Source organism: Zea mays, chromosome 3 (assembly GCF_902167145.1).
Source record: "Zea mays cultivar B73 chromosome 3, Zm-B73-REFERENCE-NAM-5.0, whole genome shotgun sequence".
NCBI classification, from domain to species: domain Eukaryota; kingdom Viridiplantae; phylum Streptophyta; class Magnoliopsida; order Poales; family Poaceae; genus Zea; species Zea mays.
The window spans coordinates 268157-274156 of NC_050098.1; positions in this window are offsets into that span (position 1 = coordinate 268157).

The window sequence follows — 6000 nt, forward strand, 5'->3', positions numbered from 1 at the left end:
AAATCAATATGATAAAAAATATTTATATAAAAAAAATAGTAATAGAGATACTGCTGCGATAGTGAAAATGTCAGCAGGAGTAATATATGAATAAATCTGCCAGCATATGCAGTGTAGTTGTAACTGAAAATGCAGCGAGTGAAATGAGAAACATAGAAAACGTTGGAAGAAGGTTAGTACCATTTTTCATGAATCAGGTAACTTAATACAAAGTTTAATTTGCTTTATCCTTTCCATTTTCTTTCAAAACAATCTAGTTTAAATCATTACAGTAACTTGCTTACTTATCACTTATCAGTACTGTCGGCACTTTGGATCAGGGGTACCCCTTACTACGGTATGAAGACACGATGCCTGTGTGGCTACCCCTAGCCGCGCGGAGAACAGCCCCAAAGATACCTCGTGAGCAGTTGAGGTATAAAAGGGGAGCATGCAACGTTACAAGGGGAGGTCATCCAAGAAGGATAGACTTAGGCTCTCTCAAGCAATACAACACACAGTGGAGTAGGGTATTACGCTCCGGTGGCCCGAACCACTCTAAACTCTTGCGTGTTCTTGTGTTCATTCCTACATCTCGCAACAGACAAAACGCTTAAGCCCCCTACACATCTTAGGACTTAGGGCGGGTGCACTCCGCCACCCGGCCGGAGAATTTCCTTTCCGACATTTGGCGCGCCAGGTAGGGGGTAGGCTTGAAGTTTTTGCTTGTTTTCCTGCTCGACGCCATGGTCCATATCGTCGAGCACCAAGATTTCATGCCCGAGGACTATATGCTGGAGGAGGAAGCTGCCTCTTCCGCTCCGCGGGCCACCAACCTCCCGGCGCCTGGTGCGGCGGCAGCTGTGCACTCTGCACGACAGCACACTCCCACGCAGGCGTCCAGGGCGTCTAGGGCAGCGCCTGGGGCGCTGTCAGCAGCAAGGGAGTTGCTGCGCCACCCTCCAAGCTCCACGACCTCTCCAAGTGCCATGAAGCAGTGGCGCGACGACGTGGATCGCCTTCTTGGCATGGCGCACTCTGCCTCAACCAGGCCCAGGCCTCGGTCATCCCGGCGTCAGCATGAGGCGTCGGCGTCTGTGCGCTCACCCTCGGTGAGGGCAGCACCAATTGAGGACCTGAGGGCGAAGCTCAACCGCCGACGCGCGGCGGAGGGCGCTCCGGTCTCTCTGGAGAAGTCTAATGACCTACGAGTAGAACTCAACCGCAGACGTGCGGGCGAGGATGCCCGCGTCTCCCTGGAGAGGGCGCAAGAGCGCCGACAAAACATCGAGGGGCGTAACCTCGATCAAGACTTTGCAGCGGTAACACCGCAAACGCCGGCGGGTGCTCGGATCCAGGCCGGTGTCCCATTGGCTGGCGTAGGCTGCGTCGCTCTCTTGGATCATCTTCGCGCGGCATCTTGGCCATCCAAGTTCCGACCGCACTTGCCGGAAAAGTACGACGGTACGTCAAAACCGTCGGAATTTCTGCAGGTATACGTCACCGCTATCACAGCAGCAGGTGGAAACACCGCTGTGATGGCGACATATTTTCATGTCGCCTTGTCTGGGCCAGCCCGGACTTGGCTCATGAACCTTGCTCCAGGATCAATCTACTTCTGGGAAGAGCTCCGCGCACGGTTCACAACAAACATCACCAGTGCTTACCAACAACACGGCGTGGAGGCCCACCTCCACGCAGTGAGACAAGAGCCCAGAGAAACTCTCCGTACATTTATCTCTCGCTTCACCAAGGTGTGAGGTACTATACCTCGCATCCCTGATGCTTCTATCATCACGTGTAGCATCCCAAAAATTCAAATCTTGAAATTTTCTTAAAATCGCTCTAAATTCAAAATGAATTTCAAATTTCATTTCAAAATGTTTGTTTGCAAGTTGATATCAACAAATAAATTATAGTGGTCTATATTCTCTCCAAAATCCTCCTCAAAATATCCTACAAACATTTCCCCAGTGACCACCCTCAAATTCTTTTCAGAGATACTGCCCAGATATTTCCCGAGTAATCCCCTTCAAGTTCTTTCCAGAAATACTATCCAAATATTCCACCAATATATCTCCAAGTATTTTTCCTCTTGAGAAATACCTTCAGAATCATTTTTCAAGTCCCTATAAATATTTTCTTCATAACTTTCCTCATGCTCATACTTATACGTATGCCTCCAGTGTTGTTGGGTCCATGCTTCGTCGCCGAAGGTCTTATAGGGAGAAGCTATCCCCGGATGAAGCTGTTTGTATAAGATAGCCGAAGGTCCCTCTTCGTAAAGCTTCGGCATTGCAAACCGACTTAAAGATAGAATGACCTTTTAGTCCATAAATGTCTGAGTCAATGTTGTAAGTTTTTATAAGGGGCATACTTGTAATTCCTCACAGGCTGTGACCTGTGCCTATAAATAGTGAACAGTATTCCGTTACTGTTCACGCATTCTGATTTTCGCAATCGCATCTCTCGGAATACAACCTTTGTCAAGGCATAGGTATTATTGTATTTAATGATTCAATGTATTAAGTGAATATGATATAATGTATCTGTGAAACATTTATCCGTTTTATACCTTTTATTTTGTATTATCTTACAATGTTTCTTGAAAGTTCATTACGAAGGTTCAACTTCGTAATAAGACTCTTATCAACCTTCGTCCTAGACCCATTATCCTCAAAGGAATAATGCTTCACGGACGAAGGACAGTATCATTTAACATTTTATGTTGCCTTGTTCTTAATTCATAGCATTTGAGAACAAGTCCCCAACATTGGCGCCCACCTCCGGTGAACTCACTTCCACTTTTTGAGCTGATGGCTTCGTTCAACGACCAAGCTGGAGCTGCTTCGGACCCGAAGCTGGTGCTACCGATCACAGGTGGCTCGTCCTCAGAGCCAGCTAACAAGAAACAGAAGAAGGAAGCACACAGAAGGGTACAGCATGTTGGGGTGCAAGGACCCTTCATCAAGACAAGATGGTCTCACATTCCTATTACCTTCTCCCAAGAGGACCTTCAGCTCAAAGATTACCCACACAACGATGCCATGGTTATCTCTTGTGTTATCAAAGGATTTCTGGTCCACAATGTCTTGGTTGACACAGGCAGTGCAGCTGACATCATATTTGCTAAAGCCTTCAGACAAATGCAAGAGCCAGAAGATAAGATTCATGATGCTACACATCCTCTCTGTGGCTTCGGAGGAAGACAGATTGTAGCACTGGGCAAGATCACCATGTCAGTGACCTTCGGATTCATCAACAACACTAGAACTGAGCAAGTTGTGTTTGACATTGTTGACATGGAATATCCTTACAATGCAATTGTTGGTCGTGGTACTCTTAATGCCTTCGAAGCAATCCTTCATCCTGCTTATCTTTGCATGAAGATACCTTCGGAACAGGGACCCATTGCTATCCATGGAAGTCAGGAAGCCGCAAGAAGGGCCGAAGGTAACTGGACTGACTCCAAAGCAATCCATAATATAGATGGAGCCGAAGCTTGTGAACAGTACAAATTCAGAAGGGAGAAAGCAGCTTCAGCAGATCAGCCGAAGCCTATGCTATTATGTGAGGACATAGCAGAGCAGAAGGTGCTGTTAGGCTCTCAATTATCTGAAGAGCAGGAAAAAACCTTGATAAGGTTTTTGTTCAATAACAAAGATGTTTTTGCATGGTCAGCCAATGATCTATGCGGAGTTAATAGGGATGTTATTGAGCACTCGCTCAATGTCGATCCATCCTTCAGACCCAGAAAGCAAAGGCTTCGGAAAATGTCAGATGATAAGGCCGAAGGTGCTCGCAACGAAGTCAAAAGACTCCTCAGTGCAGGAGTTATTAGAGAAGTGAAGTACCCAGAATGGCTGGCTAACACTGTTATGGTAAAAAAGGCCAATGGCAAGTGGCGAATGTGCATCGATTTTACAGATCTTAACAAGGCTTGTCCGAAGGATGAATTCCCACTACCAAGGATAGACTCTTTAGTTGATGCAGCAGCTTCGTCAGAGCTCATGAGTCTGTTAGACTGCTATTCAGGCTATCACCAAATTTGGATGAAGAAGGAAGATGAGCCGAAGACTAGCTTCATCACTCCAAGTGGCACATATTGCTATCTTCGGATGCCTGAGGGGCTCAAAAACGCTGGAGGAAGTTTCAGCCGAATGACTGCGAAGGTTCTTCAATCTCAAATAGGCAGAAATGTGTTAACTTATGTTGATGGCATCATTGTCAAAAGCACGAAGCAGGAGAATCATATTGCTGATCTGCAGGAGACCTTCGCCAGTTTCAGGCAAGCTGGCTTAAAGTTAAATCCAGAAAAATGTGTCTTCGGAGTGAAGAAGGGGAAATTTCTTGGATGCTTGGTTTCAACAAAGGGAATTGAAGCCAATCCAAGTAAAATTGAAGCTATACTTCGGATGGAGCCACCAACTACAAAGAAGGGGGCTCAAAGATTGACAGGAAGGTTGGCATCTCTCAATAGATTCATATCCAGATCGGCAGAGAGAAATTTACCATTCTTCGAAGTGCTGAAATCGGCCGAAGTCTTTCAATGGGGACCAATCCAGCAGAAGGCTTTCGAAGAACTGAAACAGTATTTGATAGATCTAACAACATTGACTCCACCAATGCCAGGGGCTCCTTTATTGTTATATGTGGCAGCTTCGCACTCGGCGGTAAGTGCAGCACTTGTTCAGGAGAAGCTTGATGGTCAAGTCAAAAGGCAGGCCCCAATATATTTTGTTTCCGAGGTCCTTAGTTTATCAAAGAAAAATTATACAGAGTTGGAGAAGATACTGTATGCTGTCTTGATGGCCTCCAGGAAGCTTCGGCACTATTTCCAAGCTTACAACATAATTGTTCCTTCATCACAACCTCTGAAGGATATTATGAGGAACAGAGAAGCTACTGGAAGGATTGGAAAATGGGCTGCAGAGCTCAATGAATTTTGTATTGAATATGTTCATAGATCTTCGATTCAGTCGCAGGCACTGGCAGACTTTATTGCTGATTGGACACCAGGGGCTGAGGAGGAGGAAACAAATAAAGACAACGAAGCCTGGATAGTGTTTTGTGATGGATCTTGGGGAACCTTCGGAGCAGGAGCGGCTGCTGTGTTGGTTTCACCTTCCAAAGTCAAAACCTGTTATGCGGCAAAACTTGATTTTAATTGCACAAATAACATTGCTGAGTACGAAGCATTGATTTTAGGTCTTCGGAAGTTAAAAGCAATGGGAATCAGAAGGGCCATACTTAAAACTGATTCCCAGGTTGTTTCGGGTCATATTGACAAAAGTTGTAAGGCTAAGGATCCGAAGCTTGAAAAATATCTGGATATGGTTCGAAGAATCGAAGCTTCCTTCGAAGGGTTTTCTGTCAAGAATATCCCTCGAGGACAAAATGAGCATGCTGATCTGCTAGCTAAGTCAGCAGCACAGGGGCTGCCTTTACCTTCGGATGTGTTCTTTGAAACAATAAAAGCACCTTCGGTGGAACTCCTTGAAAGAGCAGTTCTTAATATATCTCCTGTTTTTAGTGAAGATTGGAGAACTGAGATCATCTCTTACCTTCAGGGTAAATTTCTTTCAGATGACGAAGCTTATAACAAGAGAATAGAGGCAAGAGCTCGTCCATATGTCATGATAGAAGGGGAGTTGTACAAACATGGAGTTTGTGCTCCGTTGCTCAAATGCTTATCCAGAACCGAAGGTATAGAGTTAATGAAAGAAATACATGCAGGCCTGTGTGGATCTCACATCGGATCTAGGCCGTTACTTGGAAAAATTTTCCGTCAAGGATTTTATTGGCCGAAGGCAGCTTCGGATGCAGCAGAATTGGTTCAAAAGTGCGAAGGTTGTCAGAAATGTGCAAGAGATCAAAAACAACCTTCGTCCTTGACACAGCTCATACAACCCACTTGGCCATTACAAAGGTGGGGCATTGACTTGTTAGGTCCGTTGCCACCGGCCCAAGGGAACTTGAGATATGTTGTGGTAGCTGTGGAATATTTTTCTAAATGGATTG